This window comes from Hyla sarda, chromosome 3 (assembly GCF_029499605.1).
Source record: "Hyla sarda isolate aHylSar1 chromosome 3, aHylSar1.hap1, whole genome shotgun sequence".
Classification (NCBI taxonomy): Eukaryota; Metazoa; Chordata; class Amphibia; order Anura; family Hylidae; genus Hyla; species Hyla sarda.
Genome location: NC_079191.1, coordinates 3,535,575 through 3,555,672, shown reverse-complemented (window position 1 = coordinate 3,555,672; position 20,098 = coordinate 3,535,575). Strand labels below are relative to the sequence as shown.

At 47.0% G+C, this 20,098-nt stretch overlaps 45 non-coding genes across 45 annotated transcripts; 12 read left to right on the top strand and 33 right to left on the bottom strand.

Annotated features, from left to right (window-relative positions):
• Positions 1-443: 443 nt before the first annotated feature.
• TRNAN-GUU (transfer RNA asparagine (anticodon GUU)) lies at positions 444-517 on the top strand. Its single transcript has one exon. It is a non-coding gene; the product is annotated as a tRNA-Asn (tRNA).
• Positions 518-927: 410 nt separating this feature from the next.
• TRNAA-AGC (transfer RNA alanine (anticodon AGC)) lies at positions 928-1,000 on the bottom strand. The gene has a single exon. It is a non-coding gene; the product is annotated as a tRNA-Ala (tRNA).
• Positions 1,001-1,863: 863 nt separating this feature from the next.
• On the top strand, positions 1,864-1,937 carry TRNAN-GUU (transfer RNA asparagine (anticodon GUU)). Its single transcript has one exon. It is a non-coding gene; the product is annotated as a tRNA-Asn (tRNA).
• Positions 1,938-2,168: 231 nt separating this feature from the next.
• TRNAY-GUA (transfer RNA tyrosine (anticodon GUA)) lies at positions 2,169-2,255 on the bottom strand. The gene is given in 2 exon segments: positions 2,169-2,204; positions 2,219-2,255. It is a non-coding gene; the product is annotated as a tRNA-Tyr (tRNA).
• A 92-nt stretch (positions 2,256-2,347) lies between these two features.
• Positions 2,348-2,420, bottom strand: TRNAA-AGC (transfer RNA alanine (anticodon AGC)). The gene has a single exon. It is a non-coding gene; the product is annotated as a tRNA-Ala (tRNA).
• A 339-nt stretch (positions 2,421-2,759) lies between these two features.
• TRNAG-UCC (transfer RNA glycine (anticodon UCC)) lies at positions 2,760-2,831 on the bottom strand. The gene has a single exon. It is a non-coding gene; the product is annotated as a tRNA-Gly (tRNA).
• Positions 2,832-3,282: 451 nt separating this feature from the next.
• TRNAN-GUU (transfer RNA asparagine (anticodon GUU)) lies at positions 3,283-3,356 on the top strand. Its single transcript has one exon. It is a non-coding gene; the product is annotated as a tRNA-Asn (tRNA).
• A 231-nt stretch (positions 3,357-3,587) lies between these two features.
• On the bottom strand, positions 3,588-3,674 carry TRNAY-GUA (transfer RNA tyrosine (anticodon GUA)). The gene is given in 2 exon segments: positions 3,588-3,623; positions 3,638-3,674. It is a non-coding gene; the product is annotated as a tRNA-Tyr (tRNA).
• Positions 3,675-3,766: 92 nt separating this feature from the next.
• On the bottom strand, positions 3,767-3,839 carry TRNAA-AGC (transfer RNA alanine (anticodon AGC)). Its single transcript has one exon. It is a non-coding gene; the product is annotated as a tRNA-Ala (tRNA).
• Positions 3,840-4,698: 859 nt separating this feature from the next.
• On the top strand, positions 4,699-4,772 carry TRNAN-GUU (transfer RNA asparagine (anticodon GUU)). The gene has a single exon. It is a non-coding gene; the product is annotated as a tRNA-Asn (tRNA).
• A 231-nt stretch (positions 4,773-5,003) lies between these two features.
• Positions 5,004-5,090, bottom strand: TRNAY-GUA (transfer RNA tyrosine (anticodon GUA)). Its single transcript is given in 2 exon segments — positions 5,004-5,039; positions 5,054-5,090. It is a non-coding gene; the product is annotated as a tRNA-Tyr (tRNA).
• A 92-nt stretch (positions 5,091-5,182) lies between these two features.
• Positions 5,183-5,255, bottom strand: TRNAA-AGC (transfer RNA alanine (anticodon AGC)). The gene has a single exon. It is a non-coding gene; the product is annotated as a tRNA-Ala (tRNA).
• Positions 5,256-5,593: 338 nt separating this feature from the next.
• TRNAG-UCC (transfer RNA glycine (anticodon UCC)) lies at positions 5,594-5,665 on the bottom strand. The gene has a single exon. It is a non-coding gene; the product is annotated as a tRNA-Gly (tRNA).
• Positions 5,666-6,116: 451 nt separating this feature from the next.
• TRNAN-GUU (transfer RNA asparagine (anticodon GUU)) lies at positions 6,117-6,190 on the top strand. The gene has a single exon. It is a non-coding gene; the product is annotated as a tRNA-Asn (tRNA).
• A 231-nt stretch (positions 6,191-6,421) lies between these two features.
• Positions 6,422-6,508, bottom strand: TRNAY-GUA (transfer RNA tyrosine (anticodon GUA)). Its single transcript is given in 2 exon segments — positions 6,422-6,457; positions 6,472-6,508. It is a non-coding gene; the product is annotated as a tRNA-Tyr (tRNA).
• Positions 6,509-6,600: 92 nt separating this feature from the next.
• TRNAA-AGC (transfer RNA alanine (anticodon AGC)) lies at positions 6,601-6,673 on the bottom strand. Its single transcript has one exon. It is a non-coding gene; the product is annotated as a tRNA-Ala (tRNA).
• A 336-nt stretch (positions 6,674-7,009) lies between these two features.
• TRNAG-UCC (transfer RNA glycine (anticodon UCC)) lies at positions 7,010-7,081 on the bottom strand. Its single transcript has one exon. It is a non-coding gene; the product is annotated as a tRNA-Gly (tRNA).
• A 756-nt stretch (positions 7,082-7,837) lies between these two features.
• Positions 7,838-7,924, bottom strand: TRNAY-GUA (transfer RNA tyrosine (anticodon GUA)). The gene is given in 2 exon segments: positions 7,838-7,873; positions 7,888-7,924. It is a non-coding gene; the product is annotated as a tRNA-Tyr (tRNA).
• A 92-nt stretch (positions 7,925-8,016) lies between these two features.
• TRNAA-AGC (transfer RNA alanine (anticodon AGC)) lies at positions 8,017-8,089 on the bottom strand. Its single transcript has one exon. It is a non-coding gene; the product is annotated as a tRNA-Ala (tRNA).
• Positions 8,090-8,429: 340 nt separating this feature from the next.
• TRNAG-UCC (transfer RNA glycine (anticodon UCC)) lies at positions 8,430-8,501 on the bottom strand. Its single transcript has one exon. It is a non-coding gene; the product is annotated as a tRNA-Gly (tRNA).
• A 451-nt stretch (positions 8,502-8,952) lies between these two features.
• On the top strand, positions 8,953-9,026 carry TRNAN-GUU (transfer RNA asparagine (anticodon GUU)). The gene has a single exon. It is a non-coding gene; the product is annotated as a tRNA-Asn (tRNA).
• Positions 9,027-9,257: 231 nt separating this feature from the next.
• On the bottom strand, positions 9,258-9,344 carry TRNAY-GUA (transfer RNA tyrosine (anticodon GUA)). The gene is given in 2 exon segments: positions 9,258-9,293; positions 9,308-9,344. It is a non-coding gene; the product is annotated as a tRNA-Tyr (tRNA).
• A 92-nt stretch (positions 9,345-9,436) lies between these two features.
• TRNAA-AGC (transfer RNA alanine (anticodon AGC)) lies at positions 9,437-9,509 on the bottom strand. The gene has a single exon. It is a non-coding gene; the product is annotated as a tRNA-Ala (tRNA).
• Positions 9,510-9,838: 329 nt separating this feature from the next.
• Positions 9,839-9,910, bottom strand: TRNAG-UCC (transfer RNA glycine (anticodon UCC)). The gene has a single exon. It is a non-coding gene; the product is annotated as a tRNA-Gly (tRNA).
• Positions 9,911-10,361: 451 nt separating this feature from the next.
• TRNAN-GUU (transfer RNA asparagine (anticodon GUU)) lies at positions 10,362-10,435 on the top strand. Its single transcript has one exon. It is a non-coding gene; the product is annotated as a tRNA-Asn (tRNA).
• A 231-nt stretch (positions 10,436-10,666) lies between these two features.
• On the bottom strand, positions 10,667-10,753 carry TRNAY-GUA (transfer RNA tyrosine (anticodon GUA)). Its single transcript is given in 2 exon segments — positions 10,667-10,702; positions 10,717-10,753. It is a non-coding gene; the product is annotated as a tRNA-Tyr (tRNA).
• A 92-nt stretch (positions 10,754-10,845) lies between these two features.
• Positions 10,846-10,918, bottom strand: TRNAA-AGC (transfer RNA alanine (anticodon AGC)). Its single transcript has one exon. It is a non-coding gene; the product is annotated as a tRNA-Ala (tRNA).
• A 340-nt stretch (positions 10,919-11,258) lies between these two features.
• Positions 11,259-11,330, bottom strand: TRNAG-UCC (transfer RNA glycine (anticodon UCC)). Its single transcript has one exon. It is a non-coding gene; the product is annotated as a tRNA-Gly (tRNA).
• Positions 11,331-11,781: 451 nt separating this feature from the next.
• Positions 11,782-11,855, top strand: TRNAN-GUU (transfer RNA asparagine (anticodon GUU)). The gene has a single exon. It is a non-coding gene; the product is annotated as a tRNA-Asn (tRNA).
• An 812-nt stretch (positions 11,856-12,667) lies between these two features.
• TRNAG-UCC (transfer RNA glycine (anticodon UCC)) lies at positions 12,668-12,739 on the bottom strand. The gene has a single exon. It is a non-coding gene; the product is annotated as a tRNA-Gly (tRNA).
• A 451-nt stretch (positions 12,740-13,190) lies between these two features.
• On the top strand, positions 13,191-13,264 carry TRNAN-GUU (transfer RNA asparagine (anticodon GUU)). Its single transcript has one exon. It is a non-coding gene; the product is annotated as a tRNA-Asn (tRNA).
• A 231-nt stretch (positions 13,265-13,495) lies between these two features.
• TRNAY-GUA (transfer RNA tyrosine (anticodon GUA)) lies at positions 13,496-13,582 on the bottom strand. Its single transcript is given in 2 exon segments — positions 13,496-13,531; positions 13,546-13,582. It is a non-coding gene; the product is annotated as a tRNA-Tyr (tRNA).
• Positions 13,583-13,674: 92 nt separating this feature from the next.
• TRNAA-AGC (transfer RNA alanine (anticodon AGC)) lies at positions 13,675-13,747 on the bottom strand. Its single transcript has one exon. It is a non-coding gene; the product is annotated as a tRNA-Ala (tRNA).
• Positions 13,748-14,085: 338 nt separating this feature from the next.
• Positions 14,086-14,157, bottom strand: TRNAG-UCC (transfer RNA glycine (anticodon UCC)). The gene has a single exon. It is a non-coding gene; the product is annotated as a tRNA-Gly (tRNA).
• Positions 14,158-14,608: 451 nt separating this feature from the next.
• Positions 14,609-14,682, top strand: TRNAN-GUU (transfer RNA asparagine (anticodon GUU)). Its single transcript has one exon. It is a non-coding gene; the product is annotated as a tRNA-Asn (tRNA).
• Positions 14,683-14,913: 231 nt separating this feature from the next.
• TRNAY-GUA (transfer RNA tyrosine (anticodon GUA)) lies at positions 14,914-15,000 on the bottom strand. The gene is given in 2 exon segments: positions 14,914-14,949; positions 14,964-15,000. It is a non-coding gene; the product is annotated as a tRNA-Tyr (tRNA).
• Positions 15,001-15,493: 493 nt separating this feature from the next.
• Positions 15,494-15,565, bottom strand: TRNAG-UCC (transfer RNA glycine (anticodon UCC)). Its single transcript has one exon. It is a non-coding gene; the product is annotated as a tRNA-Gly (tRNA).
• A 451-nt stretch (positions 15,566-16,016) lies between these two features.
• TRNAN-GUU (transfer RNA asparagine (anticodon GUU)) lies at positions 16,017-16,090 on the top strand. The gene has a single exon. It is a non-coding gene; the product is annotated as a tRNA-Asn (tRNA).
• A 231-nt stretch (positions 16,091-16,321) lies between these two features.
• TRNAY-GUA (transfer RNA tyrosine (anticodon GUA)) lies at positions 16,322-16,408 on the bottom strand. The gene is given in 2 exon segments: positions 16,322-16,357; positions 16,372-16,408. It is a non-coding gene; the product is annotated as a tRNA-Tyr (tRNA).
• Positions 16,409-16,500: 92 nt separating this feature from the next.
• Positions 16,501-16,573, bottom strand: TRNAA-AGC (transfer RNA alanine (anticodon AGC)). The gene has a single exon. It is a non-coding gene; the product is annotated as a tRNA-Ala (tRNA).
• A 1,164-nt stretch (positions 16,574-17,737) lies between these two features.
• TRNAY-GUA (transfer RNA tyrosine (anticodon GUA)) lies at positions 17,738-17,824 on the bottom strand. The gene is given in 2 exon segments: positions 17,738-17,773; positions 17,788-17,824. It is a non-coding gene; the product is annotated as a tRNA-Tyr (tRNA).
• A 92-nt stretch (positions 17,825-17,916) lies between these two features.
• On the bottom strand, positions 17,917-17,989 carry TRNAA-AGC (transfer RNA alanine (anticodon AGC)). The gene has a single exon. It is a non-coding gene; the product is annotated as a tRNA-Ala (tRNA).
• Positions 17,990-18,329: 340 nt separating this feature from the next.
• TRNAG-UCC (transfer RNA glycine (anticodon UCC)) lies at positions 18,330-18,401 on the bottom strand. The gene has a single exon. It is a non-coding gene; the product is annotated as a tRNA-Gly (tRNA).
• A 451-nt stretch (positions 18,402-18,852) lies between these two features.
• Positions 18,853-18,926, top strand: TRNAN-GUU (transfer RNA asparagine (anticodon GUU)). The gene has a single exon. It is a non-coding gene; the product is annotated as a tRNA-Asn (tRNA).
• Positions 18,927-19,738: 812 nt separating this feature from the next.
• TRNAG-UCC (transfer RNA glycine (anticodon UCC)) lies at positions 19,739-19,810 on the bottom strand. The gene has a single exon. It is a non-coding gene; the product is annotated as a tRNA-Gly (tRNA).
• Positions 19,811-20,098: the final 288 nt, after the last annotated feature.

Genomic DNA, 20,098 nt, shown 5'->3' with positions numbered 1-20,098 from the left:
CAGCTGTGATGTCGGTGATGTCGGTGACGTCTGTGATTCGCATGGCTTAGACTGACTACTTCTGCTATCATGAAGAGCAAAATTCGTTCACAAAGACCTTAAAACACCTCCAAAGAAGAGGAACAATGCGTTGGCCTAGAAACGAACTTGCCTCAATTACAATGGTGGAAACAGAAAAATTGATTGCTTAGCAGAGGATGGTTTCGATCCATCGACCTCTGGGTTATGGGCCCAGCACGCTTCCGCTGCGCCACTCTGCTTCTGTCTGTAAAGGAGATGAGAAGCATAACTACCCTCTGGTTTCTGTCAAGCTGCTAGCGGGAAGGCGGTCTCTGCCGTTTCAGCAAGTTTAGCTTAAAAGCCGATTGTTATGGGCTGAAGTCCACCTGGAGACCAGCATTTGGGTTTTCGCTTGTGCCTAGTCACGAGCATGCAGCACCGTTGTCTCTGTGGCGCAATCGGTTAGCGCGTTCGGCTGTTAACCGAAAGGTTGGTGGTTCAAGCCCACCCAGGGACGAGGTCCCCTTTTTGATTTGGTTGCACGTCACAGCTAAAGGTGGTTCTTTGGCGAGCCTTAGATGTGCTCTCAACTGAAAGCTTGGTCTCTGTGCCTGTTTTAAAGTCCCAATGTTGACGGGAGACCTCTCTGGAAAGGGTGTTTCTAGTGTTAAGAGTAGGGGTCAGCGGAAGTGTGTGTGTTTCAGCAGCTTGAAACATCCCAAATGAAAACATACCCCCCAAAAAAATGTCCCTTGAGCCGGAATCGAACCAGCGACCTAAGGATTGCCGATTGTTCTACTACAGTCCTCCGCTCTACCAGCTGAGCTATCGAAGAATTGGCAAAGCTGGGTGTGTGCAACTCTTTGGCTTGGCTAAGAGTGCCATGAGCATTAGCTAAAAAGATGTTTGAAAAAGTCAAAAAGTTTTTGGAGGATGCGGGCATCGATCCCGCTACCTCTCGCATGCTAAGCGAGCGCTCTACCATTTGAGCTAATCCCCCATGTCTGACCCACGCATTTAGCCACGCAATCCACTGATCAATCTCTGTAACTGTTTGAAACTTTTTTTTTTTTTTTTTTTTTTTTTTTTAAGTGTCAAAATATTTTTGACATTAGAAGACTAAGACTGGGATGTTTACAGAGCTTCGCGTGGCTTAATACTTAGGACAAGAAAGTTGTTATGTAGCAGATGAGGCTCTAGAGCCATGGGACCCTTTTGGGAGGAGCATTGTAATGGGAGGAGCATTGTAATGTAAGGAGCTGAAAGGGTGCTTCAAGCTGCAAAATTTTTTACCATGAAAGAGCAAGCATAGGAGACAGGTGACAAAACCTTGAAAGAAATGCGTTGGCCGGGAATCGAACCCGGGTCAACTGCTTGGACGGCAGCTATGCTTACCACTATACCACCAACGCTTCTGTGACAGCTGTGATGTCGGTGATGTCGGTGACGTCTGTGATTCGCATGGCTTAGACTGACTACTTCTGCTATCATGAAGAGCAAAATTCGTTCACAAAGACCTTAAAACACCTCCAAAGAAGAGGAACAATGCGTTGGCCTAGAAACGAACTTGCCTCAATTACAATGGTGGAAACAGAAAAATTGATTGCTTAGCAGAGGATGGTTTCGATCCATCGACCTCTGGGTTATGGGCCCAGCACGCTTCCGCTGCGCCACTCTGCTTCTGTCTGTAAAGGAGATGAGAAGCATAACTACCCTCTGGTTTCTGTCAAGCTGCTAGCGGGAAGGCGGTCTCTGCCGTTTCAGCAAGTTTAGCTTAAAAGCCGATTGTTATGGGCTGAAGTCCACCTGGAGACCAGCATTTGGGTTTTCGCTTGTGCCTAGTCACGAGCATGCAGCACCGTTGTCTCTGTGGCGCAATCGGTTAGCGCGTTCGGCTGTTAACCGAAAGGTTGGTGGTTCAAGCCCACCCAGGGACGAGGTCCCCTTTTTGATTTGGTTGCACGTCACAGCTAAAGGTGGTTCTTTGGCGAGCCTTAGATGTGCTCTCAACTGAAAGCTTGGTCTCTGTGCCTGTTTTAAAGTCCCAATGTTGACGGGAGACCTCTCTGGAAAGGGTGTTTCTAGTGTTAAGAGTAGGGGTCAGCGGAAGTGTGTGTGTTTCAGCAGCTTGAAACATCCCAAATGAAAACATACCCCCCAAAAAAATGTCCTTCGAGCCGGAATCGAACCAGCGACCTAAGGATTGCCGATTGTTCTACTACAGTCCTCCGCTCTACCAGCTGAGCTATCGAAGGATTGGCAAAGCTGGGTGTGTGCAACTCTTTGGCTTGGCTAAGAGTGCCATGAGCATTAGCTAAAAAGATGTTTGAAAAAGTCAAAAAGTTTTTGGAGGATGCGGGCATCGATCCCGCTACCTCTCGCATGCTAAGCGAGCGCTCTACCATTTGAGCTAATCCCCCATGTCTGACCCATGCATTTAGCCACGCAATCCACTGATCAATCTCTGTAACTGTTTGAAACTTTTTTTTTTTTTTTTTTTTTTTTTTTAAGTGTCAAAATATTTTTGACATTAGAAGACTAAGACTGGGATGTTTACAGAGCTTCGCGTGGCTTAATACTTAGGACAAGAAAGTTGTTATGTAGCAGATGAGGCTCTAGAGCCATGGGACCCTTTTGGGAGGAGCATTGTAATGGGAGGAGCATTGTAATGTAAGGAGCTGAAAGGGTGCTTCTAGCTGCAAAATTTTTTACCATGAAAGAGCAAGCATAGGAGACAGGTGACAAAACTTTGAAAGAAATGCGTTGGCCGGGAATCAAACCCGGGTCAACTGCTTGGAAGGCAGCTATGCTTACCACTATACCACCAACGCTTCTTTGACAGCTGTGATGTCGGTGATGTCGGTGACGTCTGTGATTCGCATGGCTTAGACTGACTACTTCTGCTATCATGAAGAGCAAAATTCGTTCACAAAGACCTTAAAACACCTCCAAAGAAGAGGAACAATGCGTTGGCCTAGAAACGAACTTGCCTCAATTACAATGGTGGAAACAGTAAAATTGATTGCTTAGCAGAGGATGGTTTCGATCCATCGACCTCTGGGTTATGGGCCCAGCACGCTTCCGCTGCGCCACTCTGCTTCTGTCTGTAAAGGAGATGAGAAGCATAACTACCCTCTGGTTCCTGTCAAGCTGCTAGTGGGAAGGCGGTCTCTGCCGTTTCAGCAAGTTTAGCTTAAAAGCCGATTGTTATGGGCTGAAGTCCACCTGGAGACCAGCATTTGGGTTTTCGCTTGTGCCTAGTCACAAGCATGCAGCACCGTTGTCTCTGTGGCGCAATCGGTTAGCGCGTTCGGCTGTTAACCGAAAGGTTGGTGGTTCAAGCCCACCCAGGGACGAGGTCCCCTTTTTGATTTGGTTGCACGTCACAGCTAAAGGTGGTTCTTTGGCGAGCCTTAGATGTGCTCTCAACTGAAAGCTTGGTCTCTGTGCCTGTTTTAAAGTCCCAATGTTGACGGGAGACCTCTCTGGAAAGGGTGTTTCTAGTGTTAAGAGTAGGGGTCAGCGGAAGTGTGTGTGTTTCAGCAGCTTGAAACATCCCAAATGAAAACATACCCCCCAAAAAAATGTCCTTCGAGCCGGAATCGAACCAGCGACCTAAGGATTGCCGATTGTTCTACTACAGTCCTCCGCTCTACCAGCTGAGCTATCGAAGGATTGGCAAAGCTGGGTGTGTGCAACTCTTTGGCTTGGCTAAGAGTGCCATGAGCATTAGCTAAAAAGATGTTTGAAAAAGTCAAAAAGTTTTTGGAGGATGCGGGCATCGATCCCGCTACCTCTCGCATGCTAAGCGAGCGCTCTACCATTTGAGCTAATCCCCCATGTCTGACCCACGCATTTAGCCACGCAATCCACTGATCAATCTCTGTAACTGTTTGAAACTTTTTTTTTTTTTTTTTTTTTTTTAAGTGTCAAAATATTTTTGACATTAGAAGACTAAGACTGGGATGTTTACAGAGCTTCGCGTGGCTTAATACTTAGGACAAGAAAGTTGTTATGTAGCAGATGAGGCTCTAGAGCCATGGGACCCTTTTGGGAGGAGCATTGTAATGGGAGGAGCATTGTAATGTAAGGAGCTGAAAGGGTGCTTCTAGCTGCAAAATTTTTTACCATGAAAGAGCAAGCATAGGAGACAGGTGACAAAACCTTGAAAGAAATGCGTTGGCCGGGAATCGAACACGGGTCAACTGCTTGGAAGGCAGCTATGCTTACCACTATACCACCAACGCTTCTTTGACAGCTGTGATGTCGGTGATGTCGGTGACGTCTGTGATTCGCATGGCTTAGACTGACTACTTCTGCTATCATGAAGAGCAAAATTCGTTCACAAAGACCTTAAAACACCTCCAAAGAAGAGGAACAATGCGTTGGCCTAGAAACGAACTTGCCTCAATTACAATGGTGGAAACAGTAAAATTGATTGCTTAGCAGAGGATGGTTTCGATCCATCGACCTCTGGGTTATGGGCCCAGCACGCTTCCGCTGCGCCACTCTGCTTCTGTCTGTAAAGGAGATGAGAAGCATAACTACCCTCTGGTTCCTGTCAAGCTGCTAGCGGGAAGGCGGTCTCTGCCGTTTCAGCAAGTTTAGCTTAAAAGCCGATTGTTATGGGCTGAAGTCCACCTGGAGACCAGCATTTGGGTTTTCGCTTGTGCCTAGTCACGAGCATGCAGCACCGTTGTCTCTGTGGCGCAATCGGTTAGCGCGTTCGGCTGTTAACCGAAAGGTTGGTGGTTCAAGCCCACCCAGGGACGAGGTCCCCTTTTTGATTTGGTTGCACGTCACAGCTAAAGGTGGTTCTTTGGCGAGCCTTAGATGTGCTCTCAACTGAAAGCTTGGTCTCTGTGCCTGTTTTAAAGTCCCAATGTTGACGGGAGACCTCTCTGGAAAGGGTGTTTCTAGTGTTAAGAGTAGGGGTCAGCGGAAGTGTGTGTGTTTCAGCAGCTTGAAACATCCCAAATGAAAACATACCCCCCAAAAAAATGTCCTTCGAGCCGGAATCGAACCAGCGACCTAAGGATTGCCGATTGTTCTACTACAGTCCTCCGCTCTACCAGCTGAGCTATCGAAGGATTGGCAAAGCTGGGTGTGTGCAACTCTTTGGCTTGGCTAAGAGTGCCATGAGCATTAGCTAAAAAGATGTTTGAAAAAGTCAAAAAGTTTTTGGAGGATGCGGGCATCGATCCCGCTACCTCTCGCATGCTAAGCGAGCGCTCTACCATTTGAGCTAATCCCCCATGTCTGACCCACGCATTTAGCCACGCAATCCACTGATCAATCTCTGTAACTGTTTGAAACTTTTTTTTTTTTTTTTTTTTTTTTTTAAGTGTCAAAATATTTTTGACATTAGAAGACTAAGACTGGGATGTTTACAGAGCTTCGCGTGGCTTAATACTTAGGACAAGAAAGTTGTTATGTAGCAGATGAGGCTCTAGAGCCATGGGACCCTTTTGGGAGGAGCATTGTAATGGGAGGAGCATTGTAATGTAAGGAGCTGAAAGGGTGCTTCTAGCTGCAAAATTTTTTACCATGAAAGAGCAAGCATAGGAGACAGGTGACAAAACCTTGAAAGAAATGCGTTGGCCGGGAATCAAACCCGGGTCAACTGCTTGGAAGGCAGCTATGCTTACCACTATACCACCAACGCTTCTTTGACAGCTGTGATGTCGGTGATGTCGGTGACGTCTGTGATTCGCATGGCTTAGACTGACTACTTCTGCTATCATGAAGAGCAAAATTCGTTCACAAAGACCTTAAAACACCTCCAAAGAAGAGGAACAATGCGTTGGCCTAGAAACGAACTTGCCTCAATTACAATGGTGGAAACAGTAAAATTGATTGCTTAGCAGAGGATGGTTTCGATCCATCGACCTCTGGGTTATGGGCCCAGCACGCTTCCGCTGCGCCACTCTGCTTCTGTCTGTAAAGGAGATGAGAAGCATAACTACCCTCTGGTTCCTGTCAAGCTGCTAGTGGGAAGGCGGTCTCTGCCGTTTCAGCAAGTTTAGCTTAAAAGCCGATTGTTATGGGCTGAAGTCCACCTGGAGACCAGCATTTGGGTTTTCGCTTGTGCCTAGTCACGAGCATGCAGCACCGTTGTCTCTGTGGCGCAATCGGTTAGCGCGTTCGGCTGTTAACCGAAAGGTTGGTGGTTCAAGCCCACCCAGGGACGAGGTCCCCTTTTTGATTTGGTTGCACGTCACAGCTAAAGGTGGTTCTTTGGCGAGCCTTAGATGTGCTCTCAACTGAAAGCTTGGTCTCTGTGCCTGTTTTAAAGTCCCAATGTTGACGGGAGACCTCTCTGGAAAGGGTGTTTCTAGTGTTAAGAGTAGGGGTCAGCGGAAGTGTGTGTGTTTCAGCAGCTTGAAACATCCCAAATGAAAACATACCCCCCAAAAAAATGTCCTTCGAGCCGGAATCGAACCAGCGACATAAGGATTGCCGATTGTTCTACTACAGTCCTCCGCTCTACCAGCTGAGCTATCGAAGGATTGGCAAAGCTGGGTGTGTGCAACTCTTTGGCTTGGCTAAGAGTGCCATGAGCATTAGCTAAAAAGATGTTTGAAAAAGTCAAAAAGTTTTTGGAGGATGCGGGCATCGATCCCGCTACCTCTCGCATGCTAAGCGAGCGCTCTACCATTTGAGCTAATCCCCCATGTCTGACCCACGCATTTAGCCACGCAATCCACTGATCAATCTCTGTAACTGTTTGAAACTTTTTTTTTTTTTTTTTTTTTTTTAAGTGTCAAAATATTTTTGACATTAGAAGACTAAGACTGGGATGTTTACAGAGCTTCGCGTGGCTTAATACTTAGGACAAGAAAGTTGTTATGTAGCAGATGAGGCTCTAGAGCCATGGGACCCTTTTGGGAGGAGCATTGTAATGGGAGGAGCATTGTAATGTAAGGAGCTGAAAGGGTGCTTCTAGCTGCAAAATTTTTTACCATGAAAGAGCAAGCATAGGAGACAGGTGACAAAACCTTGAAAGAAATGCATTGGCCGGGAATTGAACCCGGGTCAACTGCTTGGAAGGCAACTATGCTTACCACTATACCACCAACGCTTCTGTGACAGCTGTGATGTCGGTGATGTCGGTGACGTCTGTGATTCGCATGGCTTAGACTGACTACTTCTGCTATCATGAAGAGCAAAATTCGTTCACAAAGACCTTAAAACACCTCCAAAGAAGAGGAACAATGCGTTGGCCTAGAAACGAACTTGCCTCAATTACAATGGTGGAAACAGTAAAATTGATTGCTTAGCAGAGGATGGTTTCGATCCATCGACCTCTGGGTTATGGGCCCAGCACGCTTCCGCTGCGCCACTCTGCTTCTGTCTGTAAAGGAGATGAGAAGCATAACTACCCTCTGGTTCCTGTCAAGCTGCTAGTGGGAAGGCGGTCTCTGCCGTTTCAGCAAGTTTAGCTTAAAAGCCGATTGTTATGGGCTGAAGTCCACCTGGAGACCAGCATTTGGGTTTTCGCTTGTGCCTAGTCACGAGCATGCAGCACCGTTGTCTCTGTGGCGCAATCGGTTAGCGCGTTCGGCTGTTAACCAAAAGGTTGTTGGTTCAAGCCCACCCAGGGACGAGGTCCCCTTTTTGATTTGGTTGCACGTCACAGCTAAAGGTGGTTCTTTGGCGAGCCTTAGATGTGCTCTCAACTGAAAGCTTGGTCTCTGTGCCTGTTTTAAAGTCCCAATGTTGACGGGAGACCTCTCTGGAAAGGGTGTTTCTAGTGTTAAGAGTAGGGGTCAGCGGAAGTGTGTGTGTTTCAGCAGCTTGAAACATCCCAAATGAAAACATACCCCCCAAAAAAATGTCCTTCGAGCCGGAATCGAACCAGCGACCTAAGGATTGCCGATTGTTCTACTACAGTCCTCCGCTCTACCAGCTGAGCTATCGAAGGATTGGCAAAGCTGGGTGTGTGCAACTCTTTGGCTTGGCTAAGAGTGCCATGAGCATTAGCTAAAAAGATGTTTGAAAAAGTCAAAAAGTTTTTGGAGGATGCGGGCATCGATCCCGCTACCTCTCGCATGCTAAGCGAGCGCTCTACCATTTGAGCTAATCCCCCATGTCTGACCCACGCATTTAGCCACGCATTTAGCCACGCAATCCACTGATCAATCTCTGTAACTGTTTGAAACTTTTTTTTTTTTTTTTAAGTGTCAAAATATTTTTGACATTAGAAGACTAAGACTGGGATGTTTACAGAGCTTCGCGTGGCTTAATACTTAGGACAAGAAAGTTGTTATGTAGCAGATGAGGCTCTAGAGCCATGGGACCCTTTTGGGAGGAGCATTGTAATGGGAGGAGCATTGTAATGTAAGGAGCTGAAAGGGTGCTTCTAGCTGCAAAATTTTTTACCATGAAAGAGCAAGCATAGGAGACAGGTGACAAAACCTTGAAAGAAATGCGTTGGCCGGGAATCGAACCCGGGTCAACTGCTTGGAAGGCAGCTATGCTTACCACTATACCACCAACGCTTCTTTGACAGCTGTGATGTCGGTGATGTCGGTGACGTCTGTGATTCGCATGGCTTAGACTGACTACTTCTGCTATCATGAAGAGCAAAATTCGTTCACAAAGACCTTAAAACACCTCCAAAGAAGAGGAACAATGCGTTGGCCTAGAAACGAACTTGCCTCAATTACAATGGTGGAAACAGTAAAATTGATTGCTTAGCAGAGGATGGTTTCGATCCATCGACCTCTGGGTTATGGGCCCAGCACGCTTCCGCTGCGCCACTCTGCTTCTGTCTGTAAATGAGATGAGAAGCATAACTACCCTCTGGTTCCTGTCAAGCTGCTAGCGGGAAGGCGGTCTCTGCCGATTCAGCAAGTTTAGCTTAAAAGCCGATTGTTATGGGCTGAAGTCCACCTGGAGACCAGCATTTGGGTTTTCGCTTGTGCCCAGTCACGAGCATGCAGCACCGTTGTCTCTGTGGCGCAATCGGTTAGCGCGTTCGGCTGTTAACCGAAAGGTTGGTGGTTCAAGCCCACCCAGGGACGAGGTCCCCTTTTTGATTTGGTTGCACGTCACAGCTAAAGGTGGTTCTTTGGCGAGCCTTAGATGTGCTCTCAACTGAAAGCTTGGTCTCTGTGCCTGTTTTAAAGTCCCAATGTTGACGGGAGACCTCTCTGGAAAGGGTGTTTCTAGTGTTAAGAGTAGGGGTCAGCGGAAGTGTGTGTGTTTCAGCAGCTTGAAACATCCCAAATGAAAACATACCCCCCAAAAAAATGTCCTTCGAGCCGGAATCGAACCAGCGACCTAAGGATTGCCGATTGTTCTACTACAGTCCTCCGCTCTACCAGCTGAGCTATCGAAGGATTGGCAAAGCTGGGTGTGTGCAACTCTTTGGCTTGGCTAAGAGTGCCATGAGCATTAGCTAAAAAGATGTTTGAAAAAGTCAAAAAGTTTTTGGAGGATGCGGGCATCGATCCCGCTACCTCTCGCATGCTAAGCGAGCGCTCTACCATTTGAGCTAATCCCCCATGTCTGACCCACGCATTTAGCCACGCAATCCACTGATCAATCTCTGTAACTGTTTGAAACTTTTTTTTTTTTTTTTTAAGTGTCAAAATATTTTTGACATTAGAAGACTAAGACTGGGATGTTTACAGAGCTTCGCGTGGCTTAATACTTAGGACAAGAAAGTTGTTATGTAGCAGATGAGGCTCTAGAGCCATGGGACCCTTTTGGGAGGAGCATTGTAATGGGAGGAGCATTGTAATGTAAGGAGCTGAAAGGGTGCTTCTAGCTGCAAAATTTTTTACCATGAAAGAGCAAGCATAGGAGACAGGTGACAAAACCTTGAAAGAAATGCGTTGGCCGGGAATCAAACCCGGGTCAACTGCTTGGAAGGCAGCTATGCTTACCACTATACCACCAACGCTTCTTTGACAGCTGTGATGTCGGTGATGTCGGTGACGTCTGTGATTCGCATGGCTTAGACTGACTACTTCTGCTATCATGAAGAGCAAAATTCGTTCACAAAGACCTTAAAACACCTCCAAAGAAGAGGAACAATGCGTTGGCCTAGAAACGAACTTGCCTCAATTACAATGGTGGAAACAGTAAAATTGATTGCTTAGCAGAGGATGGTTTCGATCCATCGACCTCTGGGTTATGGGCCCAGCACGCTTCCGCTGCGCCACTCTGCTTCTGTCTGTAAAGGAGATGAGAAGCATAACTACCCTCTGGTTCCTGTCAAGCTGCTAGCGGGAAGGCGGTCTCTGCCGTTTCAGCAAGTTTAGCTTAAAAGCCGATTGTTATGGGCTGAAGTCCACCTGGAGACCAGCATTTGGGTTTTCGCTTGTGCCTAGTCACGAGCATGCAGCACCGTTGTCTCTGTGGCGCAATCGGTTAGCGCGTTCGGCTGTTAACCGAAAGGTTGGTGGTTCAAGCCCACCCAGGGACGAGGTCCCCTTTTTGATTTGGTTGCACGTCACAGCTAAAGGTGGTTCTTTGGCGAGCCTTAGATGTGCTCTCAACTGAAAGCTTGGTCTCTGTGCCTGTTTTAAAGTCCCAATGTTGACGGGAGACCTCTCTGGAAAGGGTGTTTCTAGTGTTAAGAGTAGGGGTCAGCGGAAGTGTGTGTGTTTCAGCAGCTTGAAACATCCCAAATGAAAACATACCCCCCAAAAAAATGTCCTTCGAGCCGGAATCGAACCAGCGACCTAAGGATTGCCGATTGTTCTACTACAGTCCTCCGCTCTACCAGCTGAGCTATCGAAGGATTGGCAAAGCTGGGTGTGTGCAACTCTTTGGCTTGGCTAAGAGTGCCATGAGCATTAGCTAAAAAGATGTTTGAAAAAGTCAAAAAGTTTTTGGAGGATGCGGGCATCGATCCCGCTACCTCTCGCATGCTAAGCGAGCGCTCTACCATTTGAGCTAATCCCCCATGTCTGACCCACGCATTTAGCCACGCATTTAGCCACGCAATCCACTGATCAATCTCTGTAACTGTTTGAAACTTTTTTTTTTTTTTTAAAGTGTCAAAATATTTTTGACATTAGAAGACTAAGACTGGGATGTTTACAGAGCTTCGCGTGGCTTAATACTTAGGACAAGAAAGTTGTTATGTAGCAGATGAGGCTCTAGAGCCATGGGACCCTTTTGGGAGGAGCATTGTAATGGGAGGAGCATTGTAATGTAAGGAGCTGAAAGGGTGCTTCTAGCTGCAAAATTTTTTACCATGAAAGAGCAAGCATAGGAGACAGGTGACAAAACCTTGAAAGAAATGCATTGGCCGGGAATCGAACCCGGGTCAACTGCTTGGAAGGCAGCTATGCTTACCACTATACCACCAACGCTTCTTTGACAGCTGTGATGTCGGTGATGTCGGTGACGTCTGTGATTCGCATGGCTTAGACTGACTACTTCTGCTATCATGAAGAGCAAAATTCGTTCACAAAGACCTTAAAACACCTCCAAAGAAGAGGAACAATGCGTTGGCCTAGAAACGAACTTGCCTCAATTACAATGGTGGAAACAGTAAAATTGATTGCTTAGCAGAGGATGGTTTCGATCCATCGACCTCTGGGTTATGGGCCCAGCACGCTTCCGCTGCGCCACTCTGCTTCTGTCTGTAAATGAGATGAGAAGCATAACTACCCTCTGGTTCCTGTCAAGCTGCTAGCGGGAAGGCGGTCTCTGCCGATTCAGCAAGTTTAGCTTAAAAGCCGATTGTTATGGGCTGAAGTCCACCTGGAGACCAGCATTTGGGTTTTCGCTTGTGCCTAGTCACGAGCATGCAGCACTGTTGTCTCTGTGGCGCAATCGGTTAGCGCGTTCGGCTGTTAACCGAAAGGTTGGTGGTTCAAGCCCACCCAGGGACGAGGTCCCCTTTTTGATTTGGTTGCACGTCACAGCTAAAGGTGGTTCTTTGGCGAGCCTTAGATGTGCTCTCAACTGAAAGCTTGGTCTCTGTGCCTGTTTTAAAGTCCCAATGTTGACGGGAGACCTCTCTGGAAAGGGTGTTTCTAGTGTTAAGAGTAGGGGTCAGCGGAAGTGTGTGTGTTTCAGCAGCTTGAAACATCCCAAATGAAAACATACCCCCCAAAAAAATGTCCTTCGAGCCAGAATCGAACCAGCGACCTAAGGATTGCCGATTGTTCTACTACAGTCCTCCGCTCTACCAGCTGAGCTATCGAAGGATTGGCAAAGCTGGGTGTGTGCAACTCTTTGGCTTGGCTAAGAGTGCCATGAGCATTAGCTAAAAAGATGTTTGAAAAAGTCAAAAAGTTTTTGGAGGATGCAGGCATCGATCCCGCTACCTCTCGCATGCTAAGCGAGCGCTCTACCATTTGAGCTAATCCCCCATGTCTGACCCACGCATTTAGCCACGCAATCCACTGATCAATCTCTGTAACTGTTTGAAACTTTTTTTTTTTTTTTTTAAGTGTCAAAATATTTTTGACATTAGAAGACTAAGACTGGGATGTTTACAGAGCTTCGCGTGGCTTAATACTTAGGACAAGAAAGTTGTTATGTAGCAGATGAGGCTCTAGAGCCATGGGACCCTTTTGGGAGGAGCATTGTAATGGGAGGAGCATTGTAATGTAAGGAGCTGAAAGGGTGCTTCTAGCTGCAAAATTTTTTACCATGAAAGAGCAAGCATAGGAGACAGGTGACAAAACCTTGAAAGAAATGCGTTGGCCGGGAATCGAACCCGGGTCAACTGCTTGGAAGGCAGCTATGCTTACCACTATACCACCAACACTTCTTTGACAGCTGTGATGTCGGTGATGTCGGTGACGTCTGTGATTCGCATGGCTTAGACTGACTACTTCTGCTATCATGAAGAGCAAAATTCGTTCACAAAGACCTTAAAACACCTCCAAAGAAGAGGAACAATGCGTTGGCCTAGAAACGAACTTGCCTCAATTACAATGGTGGAAACAGTAAAATTGATTGCTTAGCAGAGGATGGTTTCGATCCATCGACCTCTGGGTTATGGGCCCAGCACGCTTCCGCTGCGCCACTCTGCTTCTGTCTGTAAAGGAGATGAGAAGCATAACTACCCTCTGGTTCCTGTCAAGCTGCTAGTGGGAAGGCGGTCTCTGCCGTTTCAGCAAGTTTAGCTTAAAAGCCGATTGTTATGGGCTGAAGTCCACCTGGAGACCAGCATTTGGGTTTTCGCTTGTGCCTAGTCACGAGCATGCAGCACCGTTGTCTCTGTGGCGCAATCGGTTAGCGCGTTCGGCTGTTAACCGAAAGGTTGGTGGTTCAAGCCCACCCAGGGACGAGGTCCCCTTTTTGATTTGGTTGCACGTCACAGCTAAAGGTGGTTCTTTGGCGAGCCTTAGATGTGCTCTCAACTGAAAGCTTGGTCTCTGTGCCTGTTTTAAAGTCCCAATGTTGACGGGAGACCTCTCTGGAAAGGGTGTTTCTAGTGTTAAGAGTAGGGGTCAGCGGAAGTGTGTGTGTTTCAGCAGCTTGAAACATCCCAAATGAAAACATACCCCCCAAAAAAATGTCCTTCGAGCCGGAATCGAACCAGCGACCTAAGGATTGCCGATTGTTCTACTACAGTCCTCCGCTCTACCAGCTGAGCTATCGAAGGATTGGCAAAGCTGGGTGTGTGCAACTCTTTGGCTTGGCTAAGAGTGCCATGAGCATTAGCTAAAAAGATGTTTGAAAAAGTCAAAAAGTTTTTGGAGGATGCGGGCATCGATCCCGCTACCTCTCGCATGCTAAGCGAGCGCTCTACCATTTGAGCTAATCCCCCATGTCTGCCCCACGCATTTAGCCACGCAATCCACTGATCAATCTCTGTAACTGTTTGAAACTTTTTTTTTTTTTTTTTTTTTTTTTTAAGTGTCAAAATATTTTTGACATTAGAAGACTAAGACTGGGATGTTTACAGAGCTTCGCGTGGCTTAATACTTAGGACAAGAAAGTTGTTATGTAGCAGATGAGGCTCTAGAGCCATGGGACCCTTTTGGGAGGAGCATTGTAATGGGAGGAGCATTGTAATGTAAGGAGCTGAAAGGGTGCTTCTAGCTGCAAAATTTTTTACCATGAAAGAGCAAGCATAGGAGACAGGTGACAAAACCTTGAAAGAAATGCGTTGGCCGGGAATCAAACCCGGGTCAACTGCTTGGAAGGCAGCTATGCTTACCACTATACCACCAACGCTTCTTTGACAGCTGTGATGTCGGTGATGTCGGTGACGTCTGTGATTCGCATGGCTTAGACTGACTACTTCTGCTATCATGAAGAGCAAAATTCGTTCACAAAGACCTTAAAACACCTCCAAAGAAGAGGAACAATGCGTTGGCCTAGAAACGAACTTGCCTCAATTACAATGGTGGAAACAGTAAAATTGATTGCTTAGCAGAGGATGGTTTCGATCCATCGACCTCTGGGTTATGGGCCCAGCACGCTTCCGCTGCGCCACTCTGCTTCTGTCTGTAAAGGAGATGAGAAGCATAACTACCCTCTGGTTCCTGTCAAGCTGCTAGCGGGAAGGCGGTCTCTGCCGTTTCAGCAAGTTTAGCTTAAAAGCCGATTGTTATGGGCTGAAGTCCACCTGGAGACCAGCATTTGGGTTTTCGCTTGTGCCTAGTCACGAGCATGCAGCACCGTTGTCTCTGTGGCGCAATCGGTTAGCGCGTTCGGCTGTTAACCGAAAGGTTGGTGGTTCAAGCCCACCCAGGGACGAGGTCCCCTTTTTGATTTGGTTGCACGTCACAGCTAAAGGTGGTTCTTTGGCGAGCCTTAGATGTGCTCTCAACTGAAAGCTTGGTCTCTGTGCCTGTTTTAAAGTCCCAATGTTGACGGGAGACCTCTCTGGAAAGGGTGTTTCTAGTGTTAAGAGTAGGGGTCAGCGGAAGTGTGTGTGTTTCAGCAGCTTGAAACATCCCAAATGAAAACATACCCCCCAAAAAAATGTCCTTCGAGCCGGAATCGAACCAGCGACCTAAGGATTGCCGATTGTTCTACTACAGTCCTCCGCTCTACCAGCTGAGCTATCGAAGGATTGGCAAAGCTGGGTGTGTGCAACTCTTTGGCTTGGCTAAGAGTGCCATGAGCATTAGCTAAAAAGATGTTTGAAAAAGTCAAAAAGTTTTTGGAGGATGCGGGCATCGATCCCGCTACCTCTTGCATGCTAAGCGAGCGCTCTACCATTTGAGCTAATCCCCCATGTCTGACCCACGCATTTAGCCACGCAATCCACTGATCAATCTCTGTAACTGTTTGAAACTTTTTTTTTTTTTTTTAAGTGTCAAAATATTTTTGACATTAGAAGACTAAGACTGGGATGTTTACAGAGCTTCACGTGGCTTAATACTTAGGACAAGAAAGTTGTTATGTAGCAGATGAGGCTCTAGAGCCATGGGACCCTTTTGGGAGGAGCATTGTAATGGGAGGAGCATTGTAATGTAAGGAGCTGAAAGGGTGCTTCTAGCTGCAAAATTTTTTACCATGAAAGAGCAAGCATAGGAGACAGGTGACAAAACCTTGAAAGAAATGCGTTGGCCGGGAATCGAACCCGGGTCAACTGCTTGGAAGGCAGCTATGCTTACCACTATACCACCAACGCTTCTTTGACAGCTGTGATGTCGGTGATGTCGGTGACGTCTGTGATTCGCATGGCTTAGACTGACTACTTCTGCTATCATGAAGAGCAAAATTCGTTCACAAAGACCTTAAAACACCTCCAAAGAAGAGGAACAATGCGTTGGCCTAGAAACGAACTTGCCTCAATTACAATGGTGGAAACAGTAAAATTGATTGCTTAGCAGAGGATGGTTTCGATCCATCGACCTCTGGGTTATGAGCCCAGCACGCTTCCGCTGCGCCACTCTGCTTCTGTCTGTAAATGAGATGAGAAGCATAACTACCCTCTGGTTCCTGTCAAGCTGCTAGCGGGAAGGCGGTCTCTGCCGATTCAGCAAGTTTAGCTTAAAAGCCGATTGTTATGGGCTGAAGTCCACCTGGAGACCAGCATTTGGGTTTTCGCTTGTGCCCAGTCACGAGCATGCAGCACCGTTGTCTCTGTGGCGCAATCGGTTAGCGCGTTCGGCTGTTAACCGAAAGGTTGGTGGTTCAAGCCCACCCAGGGACGAGGTCCCCTTTTTGATTTGGTTGCACGTCACAGCTAAAGGTGGTTCTTTGGCGAGCCTTAGATGTGCTCTCAACTGAAAGCTTGGTCTCTGTGCCTGTTTTAAAGTCCCAATGTTGACGGGAGACCTCTCTGGAAAGGGTGTTTCTAGTGTTAAGAGTAGGGGTCAGCGGAAGTGTGTGTGTTTCAGCAGCTTGAAACATCCCAAATGAAAACATACCCCCCAAAAAAATGTCCTTCGAGCCGGAATCGAACCAGCGACCTAAGGATTGCCGATTGTTCTACTACAGTCCTCCGCTCTACCAGCTGAGCTATCGAAGGATTGGCAAAGCTGGGTGTGTGCAACTCTTTGGCTTGGCTAAGAGTGCCATGAGCATTAGCTAAAAAGATGTTTGAAAAAGTCAAAAAGTTTTTGGAGGATGCGGGCATCGATCCCGCTACCTCTCGCATGCTAAGCGAGCGCTCTACCATTTGAGCTAATCCCCCATGTCTGACCCACGCATTTAGCCACGCAATCCACTGATCAATCTCTGTAACTGTTTGAAACTTTTTTTTTTTTTTTTTTTTTTTTAAGTGTCAAAATATTTTTGACATTAGAAGACTAAGACTGGGATGTTTACAGAGCTTCGCGTGGCTTAATACTTAGGACAAGAAAGTTGTTATGTAGCAGATGAGGCTCTAGAGCCATGGGACCCTTTTGGGAGGAGCATTGTAATGGGAGGAGCATTGTAATGTAAGGAGCTGAAAGGGTGCTTCTAGCTGCAAAATTTTTTACCATGAAAGAGCAAGCATAGGAGACAGGTGACAAAACCTTGAAAGAAATGCATTGGCCGGGAATCGAACCCGGGTCAACTGCTTGGAAGGCAACTATGCTTACCACTATACAACCAACGCTTCTGTGACAGCTGTGATGTCGGTGATGTCGGTGACGTCTGTGATTCGCATGGCTTAGACTGACTACTTCTGCTATCATGAAGAGCAAAATTCGTTCACAAAGACCTTAAAACACCTCCAAAGAAGAGGAACAATGCGTTGGCCTAGAAACGAACTTGCCTCAATTACAATGGTGGAAACAGTAAAATTGATTGCTTAGCAGAGGATGGTTTCGATCCATCGACCTCTGGGTTATGGGCCCAGCACGCTTCCGCTGCGCCACTCTGCTTCTGTCTGTAAAGGAGATGAGAAGCATAACTACCCTCTGGTTCCTGTCAAGCTGCTAGTGGGAAGGCGGTCTCTGCCGTTTCAGCAAGTTTAGCTTAAAAGCCGATTGTTATGGGCTGAAGTCCACCTGGAGACCAGCATTTGGGTTTTCGCTTGTGCCTAGTCACGAGCATGCAGCACCGTTGTCTCTGTGGCGCAATCGGTTAGCGCGTTCGGCTGTTAACCAAAAGGTTGTTGGTTCAAGCCCACCCAGGGACGAGGTCCCCTTTTTGATTTGGTTGCACGTCACAGCTAAAGGTGGTTCTTTGGCGAGCCTTAGATGTGCTCTCAACTGAAAGCTTGGTCTCTGTGCCTGTTTTAAAGTCCCAATGTTGACGGGAGACCTCTCTGGAAAGGGTGTTTCTAGTGTTAAGAGTAGGGGTCAGCGGAAGTGTGTGTGTTTCAGCAGCTTGAAACATCCCAAATGAAAACATACCCCCCAAAAAAATGTCCTTCGAGCCGGAATCGAACCAGCGACCTAAGGATTGCCGATTGTTCTACTACAGTCCTCCGCTCTACCAGCTGAGCTATCGAAGGATTGGCAAAGCTGGGTGTGTGCAACTCTTTGGCTTGGCTAAGAGTGCCATGAGCATTAGCTAAAAAGATGTTTGAAAAAGTCAAAAAGTTTTTGGAGGATGCGGGCATCGATCCCGCTACCTCTCGCATGCTAAGCGAGCGCTCTACCATTTGAGCTAATCCCCCATGTCTGACCCACGCATTTAGCCACGCATTTAGCCACGCAATCCACTGATCAATCTCTGTAACTGTTTGAAACTTTTTTTTTTTTTTTAAAGTGTCAAAATATTTTTGACATTAGAAGACTAAGACTGGGATGTTTACAGAGCTTCGCGTGGCTTAATACTTAGGACAAGAAAGTTGTTATGTAGCAGATGAGGCTCTAGAGCCATGGGACCCTTTTGGGAGGAGCATTGTAATGGGAGGAGCATTGTAATGTAAGGAGCTGAAAGGGTGCTTCTAGCTGCAAAATTTTTTACCATGAAAGAGCAAGCATAGGAGACAGGTGACAAAACCTTGAAAGAAATGCGTTGGCCGGGAATCGAACCCGGGTCAACTGCTTGGAAGGCAGCTATGCTTACCACTATACCACCAACGCTTCTTTGACAGCTGTGATGTCGGTGATGTCGGTGACGTCTGTGATTCGCATGGCTTAGACTGACTACTTCTGCTATCATGAAGAGCAAAATTCGTTCACAAAGACCTTAAAACACCTCCAAAGAAGAGGAACAATGCGTTGGCCTAGAAACGAACTTGCCTCAATTACAATGGTGGAAACAGTAAAATTGATTGCTTAGCAGAGGATGGTTTCGATCCATCGACCTCTGGGTTATGGGCCCAGCACGCTTCCGCTGCGCCACTCTGCTTCTGTCTGTAAATGAGATGAGAAGCATAACTACCCTCTGGTTCCTGTCAAGCTGCTAGCGGGAAGGCGGTCTCTGCCGATTCAGCAAGTTTAGCTTAAAAGCCGATTGTTATGGGCTGAAGTCCACCTGGAGACCAGCATTTGGGTTTTCGCTTGTGCCTAGTCACGAGCATGCAGCACTGTTGTCTCTGTGGCGCAATCGGTTAGCGCGTTCGGCTGTTAACCGAAAGGTTGGTGGTTCAAGCCCACCCAGGGACGAGGTCCCCTTTTTGATTTGGTTGCACGTCACAGCTAAAGGTGGTTCTTTGGCGAGCCTTAGATGTGCTCTCAACTGAAAGCTTGGTCTCTGTGCCTGTTTTAAAGTCCCAATGTTGACGGGAGACCTCTCTGGAAAGGGTGTTTCTAGTGTTAAGAGTAGGGGTCAGCGGAAGTGTGTGTGTTTCAGCAGCTTGAAACATCCCAAATGAAAACATACCCCCCAAAAAAATGTCCTTCGAGCCAGAATCGAACCAGCGACCTAAGGATTGCCGATTGTTCTACTACAGTCCTCCGCTCTACCAGCTGAGCTATCGAAGGATTGGCAAAGCCGGGTGTGTGCAACTCTTTGGCTTGGCTAAGAGTGCCATGAGCATTAGCTAAAAAGATGTTTGAAAAAGTCAAAAAGTTTTTGGAGGATGCAGGCATCGATCCCGCTACCTCTCGCATGCTAAGCGAGCGCTCTACCATTTGAGCTAATCCCCCATGTCTGACCCACGCATTTAGCCACGCAATCCACTGATCAATCTCTGTAACTGTTTGAAACTTTTTTTTTTTTTTTTTAAGTGTCAAAATATTTTTGACATTAGAAGACTAAGACTGGGATGTTTACAGAGCTTCGCGTGGCTTAATACTTAGGACAAGAAAGTTGTTATGTAGCAGATGAGGCTCTAGAGCCATGGGACCCTTTTGGGAGGAGCATTGTAATGGGAGGAGCATTGTAATGTAAGGAGCTGAAAGGGTGCTTCTAGCTGCAAAATTTTTTACCATGAAAGAGCAAGCATAGGAGACAGGTGACAAAACCTTGAAAGAAATGCGTTGGCCGGGAATCGAACCCGGGTCAACTGCTTGGAAGGCAGCTATGCTTACCACTATACCACCAACACTTCTTTGACAGCTGTGATGTCGGTGATGTCGGTGACGTCTGTGATTCGCATGGCTTAGACTGACTACTTCTGCTATCATGAAGAGCAAAATTCGTTCACAAAGACCTTAAAACACCTCCAAAGAAGAGGAACAATGCGTTGGCCTAGAAACGAACTTGCCTCAATTACAATGGTGGAAACAGTAAAATTGATTGCTTAGCAGAGGATGGTTTCGATCCATCGACCTCTGGGTTATGGGCCCAGCACGCTTCCGCTGCGCCACTCTGCTTCTGTCTGTAAAGGAGATGA